Raw genomic sequence first — 13,482 nt, forward strand, 5'->3', positions numbered from 1 at the left:
GTCCCTCCTGTCCTGCATCAGGGCTGTGTGACCAGTCCCTCCTGCCCTGCATCAGGGCTGTGTGACCAGTCCCTCCTGTCCTGCATCAGGGCTGTATGGTCAGTCCCTCTTGTCCTGCAATAGGGCTGTATGACCAGTCCCTGTCATCCTGCATCAGGGCTATGTGACCAGTCCCTCTTGTCCTGAAAACCCTAAGGGCTAAAGATGAGGTCAAGCTCTTTCTTACCAGTGAGGAGGCCCCAGGGCATCTCCCCAGGGCATCTCCCCAGGCCCACTGCTAGCTGCTGGTAGCTCCAGGTCACCCCTGGGTCCAACTCTCTGGCTTGGGCCTATAGGTGGGCTGGGACCTTCACTGAGCCCTCGCCAGCCCCTCTGCCAGACTAATCTGCACACTTCCTTCAGGTCTCAGCCTCAACATCAGTTCCCCTGGGAGGGCTCTGCTCCCTGGGGCAGAATCAATGCCTGGGTTCGTCCTGCTAAGACAGCCTACATGTTCCCTACTCCAGAGTTTGCCACTGAAATGGCTTGTGCTGGCTGCTTCGATCACTATTTCTTCATCTGAGGTCTAAACGTCTCAGGGGACAGATGGATCACTTGAATTGTGCCAGCCACGGAAGAAAGCCCCGACCAGGGAGAAAGGGAAGCAGCCTGGGCCAGACAGTGGCCCTTTGATGAGGGCTTCAGTTTCCCCTTCCACTCCTGGCCTCGCACCACTAATCCAGCCCACCCTTTAGAAACTTATTTCTCAAGTGCCTGTTATCGCCAAGACCCTGCCTTGAGGAATTGCAAAACAGAGCCATTCCTTGAGTGTATAACCTAGTTAGGGAGTCAGGACTCCAACATGAGGAATGCAAGATAACCAGGCAGGAATGAAGTGTGAGATAACAAAACAAGACTATCAAAGATTAATTGAGTGTGGGCACCGCAAGGTCAGTTCAGGAGAGCAGGGTCGCTGTGGCTGCAAAGGGAAGTGCTCTGAGCGCCCAATTTGAAGGATACACATAGGTTAGGTGGGTGGGTACAGGAATAAATGGCACCCCATGATGGAAGCCTGGGGCAGAGAAGGAGCATCGCATGCTCAGTGGCCAACAAAGGGCCCTTTGAGGCTAGAACAGGAAGAAAACAGCTAGCAGTTCCGGAAGGATATGTTAGGGCTAGAATTTGGAGGACACTGAAAGCCAGGCAGAAGAATCTCTAGTGGAAAAGAGAGGAGTGAGACTTCATAAAACAGTGCAGCTGACCAGAGTCATTGGTGGGGACATCAGTTTGTGGGCAGCTCCTGGGACAGACTGGAGAAAGAACCAGTTAGGAATCTCCTCTGAAAGTCAAGGCACAGAGAGAGACATGTGGGACCAGAGCTGCCCCGGCCTACCTAGAAGGATGGTGGTCACCACCAAATCATCAGAGCACACTTTCCTGCCAACCCCAGATGGGACTTCAGAATCATTTCCCATCACACTCAGAGCTCCAGGCAGCCCCTCCCCATCCATCCAGGGAGATAGTTCAAACCTACCTGCCTTGCAATCAGTGAGTCGGGGTGGTTATACGGCATTAATGGCTATCTTCAAATCTAGGTGGCTTCAAGCATTAAAGATTAATTGTTCCTTCAGTGTCCCAGTTCATCAGTGAACCAGAGACTGTGTTCACTGTTAGCACCATCCAGACCAGCCTCTGGACACTGCACCATTGGGCAGCAGGACAGAAGACAAAGACATGAAGAACAAAAACACCATGCCAATTTTTCTCACTATTCCTTGGCCAGAAGTGGTCACAGAGAGCAGGGAAGCTCAATTCTATGCTCTAGAAAGCAGAGAGTCAGAAAAAAGGAATGGCCTCTGTACGTCACCTCTCAGGGCACATGGAGTTTACTATGTACTCATTCAGCTAGCACAATTTTATTTTAAAATGACATGCTTTGTACCCTGCCACTTTCCTTCTCATTATCTTCTGTTTTCTTCATACCACTTGGCTCTATCCGAAATGTCTTGTTTAGGGACCTGTCATCTTTTATTCTAAGCTCCATGACTATCTTGTTGGGAATACTGGGTACACAGCACGGTACTCAACAGATATTTACTAAACAAGTGGATGAATGAGTGGATGAATGAACAATTTCCACAACAGGAGGGGCTTCATCAGCTTTTTTTAGTACACAATGCCCAGCACATAGTCGAAACTCAGTGGGTTGCTGAAAAGTTAGCCAGTTTTTCACACCTCAGCTTGGAGTGACTCAGCACTTCTTCCTCTGTAGACACTTCAGCTGAAGGCTGGCCTGGTCACAAGCAATGCCTTTTAATAAGCAATTTCAACCCTGAGACCTCCCCCCGTCTTTCTCCTCTGCTCTCAAGGCTTGGTACCAGGTGTTACACTGGCCTGAGCACACAGGGAGCAAAGGGAAAAGAAGCCAAAGTGAAACACAGAAGAAGAGACTTCCCAGCCCTTGCATCTGCATGAGAGTTGTGAATGTTACGCTCCAGTCTGGCCCCTTCAGGAACATGCTATGCGACCTTGGGCCAGTCACACTCCCTTTAGGCCTCAGTTGTCCTGATGTCAAATCTGGACATTGAAGAAGGACATTTCTAAGGCTCCTTTTAGATCAAAAATGCTTGGAACAAGAAATCATGTAGGGTGATAATTCTCAGAGCAGGCTCCATAAGACTGAGGTTTTTTCAAGGCTTTTGCAGGCTGCACATAGAGCATACCATAGACATTAAATGTACCCAGAGCCTATGTTAAAATATAATCCCTATGTAACTACAAAAGTTGAGCCGAGCTTGACAAGTTGACATAACATTCTATAAATATGTACAATATAACTGTTTTCATTTTGTAGTTTGTTTCCATACTTTTCAACCAATAATTTTCTAGGTTCATTCTCAACTTATAGATGGGGGGGTGGGGAGTGTCATTGAAAAACTAATGGGTCCCAGACACTCTGTTTAACTGCTCAGATGAACTTAATCTAAGCTATTCGGTGAAAATGCCATTTGCCAGGCTCCTCCCCAGACTCAGTGAATTGGAAGCGTGGTTGGGGGAGCCCAGGAATCTCCATTTTAGCACGTTCTGCAGATGATCATTTGCAAACCACCACTAAAAAAGAGAGTGAGGAAAGGGCCTGGGGGAGGCAATTTAGGAGGAAGAAGGAAAGTTACACAGGTGAGCAAAGAACGAAGGCAACAGAAGATGGTCCCCTGTGCCCTGCACTTTGCATATGTGCAAATGTGCTTCTGCCCAGTAGTGAGCTCTTGGTTCCACCAGAGTAAACCTACTTCCTAGAACCTTGGCTCCCCCTCTTCTGAGCCCTTCCTCCAGCCCCAGTAAACAACACTCAGACTTGACCTGGAGCCATATTCTCTATGGTGATTTGCAAGAGGAGTTAACATTTCCAACATGTCATTGAAGACATTGCCTGGAGACTGAAGGCATGGCTGTCGGGGACCAGTGCTGCAGGAAGGCCCATCAGTAGGGCTGTCACTAGATGTCTGCAGCAGGAGCTCTGCCTTCAGTTAGAGATGGACACTAGCTCCATCAGTGAGTGGCCTCAACACCCACAGATACGATTGTGTGTATTTACTGTGCACGATATGAAGTTCTAAAGTCAGTGTACAGTATAAACACTGTGGAATGACTAAATCTAGCTAAAACATGCATTAACTCACTTTTGTGGTGAGAACACTTTGCATCCATGCTTAGCATTTTTTAAGAATCATTATTAAGTAGGAGTCACCATGTTGCAAAACAGACCTTCTGAACCTGTTGCTCTTACCCAACTTAACTTTTATATCCTTTGTCCAACGTCTCCCTAACTTCCTCCCCAACCACTTCAGACTGTGATAATAATGACCGTTCTCTCTATTTCTATGAGAGCTGCTTTTTTTTTCTTTTTTGAGACAGAGCCTCAAGCTGTCCCCCTGGGTAGAGTGCCATGGCATCACAGCTCACAGCAACCTCCAACTCCTGGGCTCAAGCGAGTCTCCTGCCTCAGCCTCCCAAGTAGCTGGGACCACAGGTGCCCACCACAACACCTGGCTATTTTTGGGTTGCAGACGTCATTGTTGTTTGGCGGGCCCCGGCTGGATTCGAACCTGCCACCTTAGGTGTATGTGGCTGGCACCCTAGCCACTTGAGCAACAGGCGCCGAGCTGAGAGTTGCTTTTTAAGAACCCACATATAAGTGAGATCATGTGGTATTTGTCTTTCTGCACCTGGCTTGAGCCATACATGCAAAAGCACTGCACATGTGCTTACAGATATGCATCACACATGCATGTACACACACACACACACACACACAAACACACACACACACACGCCAGACATTACATCATGCACATTTAAGCTTGCAGTGATCAGAAGTCACCTAGGCTATACTGCTAAGAGCTGGTTACCAAAGTACCGAGAAGTTTCCTGGCTAAAGAACGTGGGTTGTAAAAGAGGGTGCACTATGCAGAAGGCCAAGGACAGTGCTAAGAGTTTCCCACAGATGTCTCACGTTGATCCACAATGGAGCATATTAGCTGTCCAGTTCTTTTAATGAGAAAACCAACATACAGAAAAAAATCTGTGACTTGCCCAAGATCCTATAAGATCAAACTCTGACCTAGCTAACCCCAAGGTTAATGTTCAATGCCCTAGCTGCCTTTAAGGTGGAATGGGAGGTGGAAATCTATTCCAGAGAGTAAGGAAACCTACCTCTGCAGTCAGAGAACAGCCAAAGTAATTCCTTAACCATTTAATTCACAAGCAATAAGTGGTCATTGGAAAAAACAAATCACAGATAAGCAATAAGGAAAAAATGTGCGCAATCACATCCTTTCCAAAATAAGGGCATTTTTATACTCAATTTTTTTTTTAGCAAAGTACATACTTTTTTCTAGCCTATAAGTAACACAGTGTAATTTTTGCAATTTTATCAAAAATTATACAACACTGTTTTGAAACAGAGATAATTAGTGCTGCTTGCCCCGTCCTGATATTATGCGAATTTATGTCAATCCCTACATTTCTCGGAAGATTCAAAAGAAGAAGGAGAAAAGCTTTCACTTCTTTTCTATTTGTTTCCTGTTGTTGACCTTCCTCCACACTAATGTACTTAGGAAGAGTTAAAGAGTGTTTCTATCTAAATGTTGCATTCTGCCAGACGATGTGGCCTTGAAAAACACTAAACAAAAATCAAGCTGTTTTCCTCCTCCTCATAGATGAAAATGAAAAATAGGTTTTGCAGCAACTGAGAGAAAATTACTTTTTAAAAAATTATCTTAATGCCCAAAGGAAATACAGCTCCACAATACAGAGGGCCTTAGACAGGGCCGCTCACCCCCCCACACACACACACACAAGGAGAGGCCACCACGTGCCTACCTCTCTAGGCCTCCACTAGTTGGGAGAGTGAAAAATGGCCTCTTTTCCTCCCCTCTGGCCTTAATGAGGTTCCCTATTGAAATGTAGTTAATCACATCAATTAAGAGCCTTTTTACACTTGGCCTTGCCTGCCTGGTACGAGCCCTGTGTCCCTGGGAAGGCTGTAAAGATAAGTGGCCACTCATGTCATGAGATGATTAAGATACGCATTTTTTTCTTTTTCCCCCTCGACCTATGTTTCAGCATTTATATGTTTTTAAAAGAAATTTAGGCATGATTTATACACAGTGAAATACCCTATTCTTAAATGAACAGTTTGATGACTTCCAACAAATGCATCCATTCAAATGGACCAAACCACCAAGATGGAGAACGGTTCCCTCGTCCAGGCGTCCCTGTGCCTCTCCAGTCATCTCTGTCCTCCTCCCTGAGGCAGCCACCACACTGCTTCCTAGTATGGAATCATGTAATATGTTTAGAAGATGGGAAGGAATAATAAGGAAGAACAAGTAGCTTCTAGGGGAAACATAAAACAGGGTAGAGCTTTGGAAAACAGTCTAGCAGTTTCTCAAAAGGTTACACGTACAGTTACCCTATAGCCCAGCAATTCCGCTCCTAGATGTATGTACATATAAATACCCAAGGCAAACGAAAACACACATCCACGCAAAAAACTTGTATAGAAACCCTCAGAGAAGCGTTATTCCTAACACCAAAAGGAGAAAATGGAAACAACCCAGTGTTCACCAACTGAAGAATAAACAAATAAAAGGGGGTCTATGCATACAGTGGAATATAAAAAGGAAGTGAAGTACTGATACATGTTACAACAGGAACCTTGAAAACATCAAGCTCAGGGACAGAGGTCGGTCACCAGGGCCACGTCTCGTTCACTTCCACCTACATGGATCATCTGCAATGGGCAAATTCACAGCAACGGAAAGTAAATTAAAGGTGGCCTAAGACTGGAGGGAGATTGGGAGGTGATAGCTAAAGAGTTAGACTTTCTTTTCGAGGAGATGAAAACTTTCTAAGGTTGATAAATTGCATAGAATTTTACATCTCTTTATTTGTAATGTTTTACATTACAATTTACATCTCCACCAAGCTTTAAAAAACAATCCCAAACATTCAGAATCAACAAAAGATAGTCCAGATGGGTGGTTTTCCCTCAGCGGAACTTTAACTTAAGACGTGTTTAGTTTTGTGGCCCAAGAACCCCAGGCCTTCTGGGGGGGCCTAACTGGTACCCAGGAAGGTCTCCTTCCCATGAGAAGGTTCTGGAGTTCGTTGCTTTTCCCAGGGGTCTCTGCCCTGTCCCTAGAGTCTAAAGTCCAGGAACTATTCATCAGATTCATTCATTTTTCCACAAACACGTATTACTCACGGTAGCTGACAGCCCACAACCACATCTGGTCCTGACGTGCCACCTCCCTGCTCTCTTTGTAATGGCGTGTTTGACCCTGTATCGAGCACATGATCTTAGGAGATTACAGTGGCAGGAAGAGCTCATTATGAGAGAAACGTTCTCATTATTTGAGAACCAATGGCCCTGGTTCCACGACCAGATTCTACCTCTCATCAGGGTATGGGTATCCCTCTCTGTGCCTCACGTTCTTCACCTGCAAACACCAACAGCCTGCCCTGTGGCCAAACCACGAGGAACCCCAGCTCTGGGAACCAAACCCCAGCCCTACCACTTCCACGCTGCGTGATTCAGGCAGTTTCCTCATCTCTCTGCACCTCACTTCCTCACATGTAAAATGGGGATGGTACAAAAAGAGCTGGCAGGAGCCTCTATAGGAGTTGGTGAGCTCACACCTACAAGCTGGGGGCAGCAAACTCTTCCTGTAAAGGGTCAGACAGCACATATCTTGGACATTATGGGCCACATAGTCTTTTCTGTTTTCCAGGGTGAGGTCTTGCTATATCATCCAGGCTGGTCTTGAACTTCTAGCCTCCAGCAATCCTCCTGCCTCGGCCTCCAGAGTAGCTGAGACTATAGGTACATACCACCATGCCCAGCTGATGGGGCCCAAGCAATCAAATGGAGCAATCACACATGTTGATGTCAAAGGTATTTTTCATGTATTTAGTCCAAGAGCTGTCTACAAACTAAGGTGTATACTATCATGCTGTCGTGTGTACTATTTCATTCACACACACACACACGCACACACGTACCAGTTCATTTATCTCGGAATGATAACATATAGTTTTTTCACTTTTTCTGGAAGAAATACTTACTGCTTTATAATAAGAAATGCAGTCAAACTGGTGCCCAGAAAAGAATTGAATATTCCCAAAGTGATTTGACCACTGAAGTGAAATTATTAGTTGTTTTTTTTTTTTTTTTTTAAGACAGAGAGTCTCAATCTCTTGTCCCAGGCTAGAGTTTTATAGAGTCAACCTCAAACTCTTGGGCTCAAGAGATCTTCCTGTCCAAGCAGCTGGGGCTACAGGCACCCGCCACCATGCCAAGCTAATTTTTCTATTTTTATTAGAGCTGGGGTCTCACTCTTGCACAGGCTGGTCTCGAACTCCTGAGCTCAAGCTATCTACCCTCTTCGACCTCCCAGAGTGCTGGGATTACAGGTGTGAGCCACCATGGCTGGCCAGAGTCAGTATTTACTAATTTGTCCAATACAGCCTTACGAGGGATCTGTCACAAGCCAGGAACTGGGTAATACACCAGAGAAAGGAGGGAGAATGGAGGGCGATGAGACAGAGCTCCCTGTGTCGTGGGGTGCTCATTAGGTAAATGCACCCACTCATGGAGTGGTCCAGTAGGCTGGGCTATTTGCATAGAAAGGCACAGTCTCTTCCTCTAATTTGACTGCAGGCTCAGATGACACACACTCAGCTGATGATCAATGAAACTAACGGAAGGCCTCCCGATATCCGTGATGAGGCTGGTGTGCTGACTTCAAGCGAGGCAAACGATTCCACCACATGAGCTCTTGTTTCACTCACCCACAAACCAGGATAGAGCTAAGGCTCGGAAAACATTCTGCAAACAGCAAGACTCTGCACACACCGCAGGGGAGATTTAATGCTGAGATCTGAACTCCATTCTACATGAGTTGACAACCTGGAATTTAAATCATGACAGATGCCAAAGTGCAGGGGAGAAAACATGTTTACGAATTCAAAGACTGAACAGAGACAGGCAGGGAGCCGCAGGATGCCAGGTCACCGCGCCTCGGAGGGACGCCGCCTGCTTATGCACTGGGGCAGCTCCTGACTTCCTGGCAGTTGCTTGCAACTCCAAGGACAATCTGTACATTTGAAATTGCATAAAATTTCTTTTTAAGATCCTGCTTATATATGTTAAAGAAGTATGTGACGTTTAGGAAGTATTTAAGATCTATGGCTTTGAAAACAAATCTTCCACATCTGGCCACTGGTAGAATAGAAGGCAAAAGGGATTTCCAGTTAGGTCGTGGGTTTGAACCCTGTCTCTGCACCCTTTCATAAGTTATTTATCTCCTAGCTTCAGGATAATAATACCTCTCCTTCAGGGAAAGTGATAATGACAGTGATGGGCGTACACAGTACAGATGTTCGATACACAGCAGCTGTTTTTTTTCCCCGCTTAGTGGGAAAGCCTCAAGAAACAAATGAAGCAATGGGATCATGTCACCTAGAAGCTGTGTCTCTGGAGAAATCAGCTCTTTATAAAAGGGAGGGAGGCCCAGGGTGGTCTTTCTGCCCCAAAGCAAAACCTGACCTCAGCCCTGTCTCAAAAGGTGACAGAGGATCCCTTGTCCTTCTCAGTGGTGTGCAAAGTCTAAATGAGACTGAAAATCCACACACAAAACCAGCCCTGTGCTTCGCGTCCCTCTGAGATCTTATTTGTGCCTGAGTAGAATGCGTCCGATTTTTCTGCATTTAAAAAAGGATTAAAGAGTGTGAAGAAGGCAGCACTGCAGCCAGGGACCAGCCACGAGCAGAAGCAGCATGGTACGGCTTGCATCAGAATTACCCCATAGCAACTGGGAAATAATCAGATTCTAGGCCAATCTCTCAGATCCAGCAGGCCTAAGGGGGTCTAGGTGTAATTCATATTTTACTAAGACCTGCACTGATAGGTACCATGTATATTTCTGGTGCTTTCCAAGGGCAGGCTTTGGAACCACTCGTGTGGTAGAGAAGGCACTAAGCATTGGCCTTGGCAGGCTCAGACCAAGACCCAGCTGAGAGCCAGCTCTCAGGCCCAATGTTAAAATTTTATCAAACTACACCATCAGACAGCACTGTGGTTCAGTGAGTAGGGCACTGGCCCCTATCCGAGGACGGGTTCAAACCTGGCCCTAGCCAAACTGCAACAAAAAAATAGCCAGGCATTGTGGCAGGCGCTTGTGGTTCCAGCTACTCTAGAGGCTGAGGCGAGAGAATCGCCTAAGCCCAAGAGCTAGAGGTTGCTGTGAGCTGTGACACTATGGCACTCTACTGCGGGTGATAAAATGAGACTCTGTCTCTAAAAAAGAAAAAAAAAATTACATCATGGCTGGGCCTAGAGTACAGCAGCCTGGGACTTCTCTGCAGGTTCAAACATATGTATAAACAGGAAACTATCCTTATGAACTAGGCACTAAATTTTATATATAAAAAGTATAATAGGGCAGCGCCTATGGCTCAGTTGATAGGGCATCAGCCCCATATGCTAAAGGTTGTGGGTTCAAACCCAGCCCCGGCCAAACTGCAACAAAAAAATAGCCAGGCATTGTGGCTGGTGCCTAAAGTCCCAGCTACTTGGGAGGCTGAGGCAAGGGAATTGCCTAAGCCCAGGAGCTGTAGGTTGCTGTGAGCTGTGATGCCACAGCACTCTACCAAGGATGATAAAGTAAGACTCTGTCTCTAAAAAAAAAAAAAAAAAAAAAAGTACATTGTATATTCACACATATATGTATACACACAAGTATGCACAAGCATATTCATATACAGATGTGTGCACACATGTATATGGGCACTTATATGAACATAAGCATGAATATATACGCACGCGCACACACACACACACACCACTATCTCAGTTAATCCTCACACAAGTTCTATTTCAGTACCAATATTATCTCCATTTCTCTGATGAGGAAACTGAGGCATGAGGAAATAAGAAACTTGCCTCTTTTGGTCAGTGGCAGAGACAGGATTTGAAGATGGTGGGCTGGCTCCAAAGTTCTCTTTCATAGTCACTACATTATAACAAAATCACCCAAGATGACTCAGAATAGAAATCTGGAAAGCAGTTTGTGTCTAGGGGTAGACGCTGCCCGATAATGTTTGCCAAGAAGCCCTTCCATTTCTGTAGATGCATGTTATGCCTCCTGTTGAGAGCTGGAGTGAATTTCCTTGTGTTGAATCTGGGCTGGCTTGTGACTGCTTTAACCAGTAAAAAATGATGAAAATGATAGCATGCTAGGTCTATGCCTAGCCCATACAAGGCCAGCTTTGGGGATCCAGCCCCCATATTGTGAAGCAGACAGGGCTAGACCACTCATGAGGAGAGACCTCCAGGAAAGATAGAGGGGCCATTCCAGCCAAAGCTCCAGACTCCCACTGAATGCAGCCACCAAGATTCTAAATGCCTCCACGTGGAGCAGACCCACTCGGCAGAGATCAGCCAACCTCCAGAACTAGGAGAAAAATAATTTGTTATTTTAAGCCACTATATCTTGGTGTGGTCTGTTGTGCTGCAAAACTGATTGATATACCTACATGGTTTGCAGACAAGTATACATTTTATTATAAGCAACACTATTTTTTGATCACGGGTCCAGGCAGGGTACGACATACATTACGTTCATTGTCCTGTTTAATCTTTACTGCCACCCATGTAGAAGATATTGACATTATTTCCATTTATTAACAAAGAAACTGAAGCCTAATAAATAACTTACCATAAACATTGATTGGCATTTCTTGGATTTGTACCTAAGTCTATCTCATTCTAAAGCCTGTGTTAATCAGAGTTCTCCAGAGAAAAGGAACCAATAGGATGTGTGGATGTGTGTATACAGATAGAATGAAAGAGAGAGATTTTAAGGAAATTGTTCACATAGTGGTGTGGGCTGGAATTCTGAATTATGCAGTGTGGGCTGGCCAGCTGGAGACCCAGAGATACCCTAATGTTGCAGCTGTAGTCCAAAGGCAGTCTAGAGGCAGAATTCCCACTTCCTGCTTGTTAGGCAACCTCAATCTATTTCCCCTTAAGGCCTTCATCTGATTGGGCAAGGCTCACCCACATTATGGAGAGGAATGTGCCTTAATCAAAGTCTGCTGATTTACATGTTTAACCTCATTTTAAAAATACCTCAGTGACATCTGGACTGCTGCTTAACCAAAGCCAGAGTATTGCAGTAGGTATCATGGCCTAGCCAAACTGACACATGAAATAAACCATCAGGCAACACTTCTCTCACTCCGTGGCAAACCTGGACCTGCATTCTCAGTTACAGTCATGATTCACATAATTAACAAAATAAATAAGACTTGCAGTCAGTCTAATTAAATGGTGTGGCACCTAAAGCATGTGGTAATAGGTTACTAGCCACACTGGAGCCATCGAGAAATGACCCTTGAGGACAAGGAGAACTGGCCCAGCTGGAAAGGACCAACAGTGCTTAAGAAAACAGGTGACAGGAATTAAGGATGGCAACAGTCAGGAGAGCATTGTGGTGGTTTTCAGAAGCCAGCTGTACCCTCAGCAAGCTGTGTGACCTTGAGCCATACCTCACCTCTCTGAGCCGCAGTCCTTTGCTGATCTGCAAAGAACCATCACATTCTTCCCATGATTCTCTTCAACTTCATCTCAGGTACAGGTCACTGCCATAGCAACCTCCTTTCCACACTGGGAAAAGTCCAGCAAACTCCACTTTGCCACTGCAAAGAAAGAGAGGTACAGAGTGAATCATTCTCTTCCCAGTTTCATCAAAACCCATGGACCCCCAGAGCCCAGGCTCTTCTTCTCCTACCGGTTAGGATAACCAACAGGAGGTTCTCAGCCCGTTCTCACACACTGGCTGCCAACTTAGAATCTGTAGGAATTCACATCTTCCACCAGCTCTTAACAAATCCTATAGTCACCAGCAACTATTCAACCCAGAACTCAGACTGGCGAGAGGTTATCACTTTCACTGAATTTTGTTGTCTTGCCTACACTAAAGCCAGCTGTTTCCTTTAAATTGGTATCATTCAGGCCAGGAAGTTTCTTTTTCTCTGTAGTCCATTGTATGTGAGAAGATCAGAGGGCCCTGTCAGATTCAAGGATGGAACCAGCTGGGCACTTGGAGATATAGGCTGACTTCCCTGGCCTGACCTGGCCTTGCCCCAGCCCTCCTGGGTGGTCAACCAGTCTGCTGTACTTACCAACTACAGTGAGAACAACAGGGGCCTCATAATGAGAACGAAGCAGAGATTTCTAAAAGATATCTGGTCTGCTCCAAAGCCAGCTACAAAATGCATATCACGCACATCTCATTCTGTCTCACAAACCCACTGCCTCCAGTCCACATAGGGACAAGTTCTGGAACTTGCCTCCAGGAAGCAACCTCTCCAGTGAAACAAACCCTTCTGAGGAGGCTGTGTGGATATCAGGCAGAACTACATCTCTTTCTCATCTCATGGATGAAAAGGCTGAAGTTGATAATAATTCCAATATATGTACAGTATTTAGTGCAAGTGAGGCTTCATTCTAAATGCCTGACATGGGCTGTGGTAAGCAGAATATGGTCCCAAAGGTGTCCATGCCCTTGTCTCTGACACCTGTGAATATGTTAGGTTTCATGGCAATGGAGAATTCAGGTTGCAGATAGAGGAAAATTGCTAATTTGAGGGCCTTAAACAGAGAGATTATTTTAGATTATTTCTGTGGCCCCCAACATAAGTGTAGGAGTCCTTATAAACAGAAGAGGGAGAACCAGAAGAGAGAGCCAATCAGAGATGCTACCATGGAAGAAAAGCACAAAGAGATGGAAGAGAGAGCCAATCAGAGATGCTACCATGGAAGAAAAGCACAAAGAGATGGAAGAGAGAGCCAATCAGAGATGCTGCCATGGAAGAAAAGCACAGAGAGACAGAAGAGAGAGCCAATCAGAGATGCTACCATGGAAGAAAAGCACA

The 13,482-nt window shown here is 45.6% G+C and overlaps 1 long non-coding RNA gene across 1 annotated transcript in view; it reads right to left on the bottom strand.

The window, feature by feature from the left end:
* The window catches only part of LOC111727745, a 160,723-nt gene that overhangs the window by 7,056 nt on the left and 140,185 nt on the right, over window positions 1-13,482 (bottom strand). Inside the window, exon 4 of the long non-coding RNA XR_002775217.1 lies at window positions 12,099-12,243. This is a non-coding gene — a long non-coding RNA (uncharacterized LOC111727745). The remainder of the gene's footprint in view (window positions 1-12,098; window positions 12,244-13,482) is intronic.

The sequence above is a fragment of the Otolemur garnettii genome, unplaced genomic scaffold, assembly GCF_000181295.1.
Source record: "Otolemur garnettii isolate 467f Iridium unplaced genomic scaffold, OtoGar3 scaffold00004, whole genome shotgun sequence".
Taxonomy (NCBI): Eukaryota; Metazoa; Chordata; class Mammalia; order Primates; family Galagidae; genus Otolemur; species Otolemur garnettii.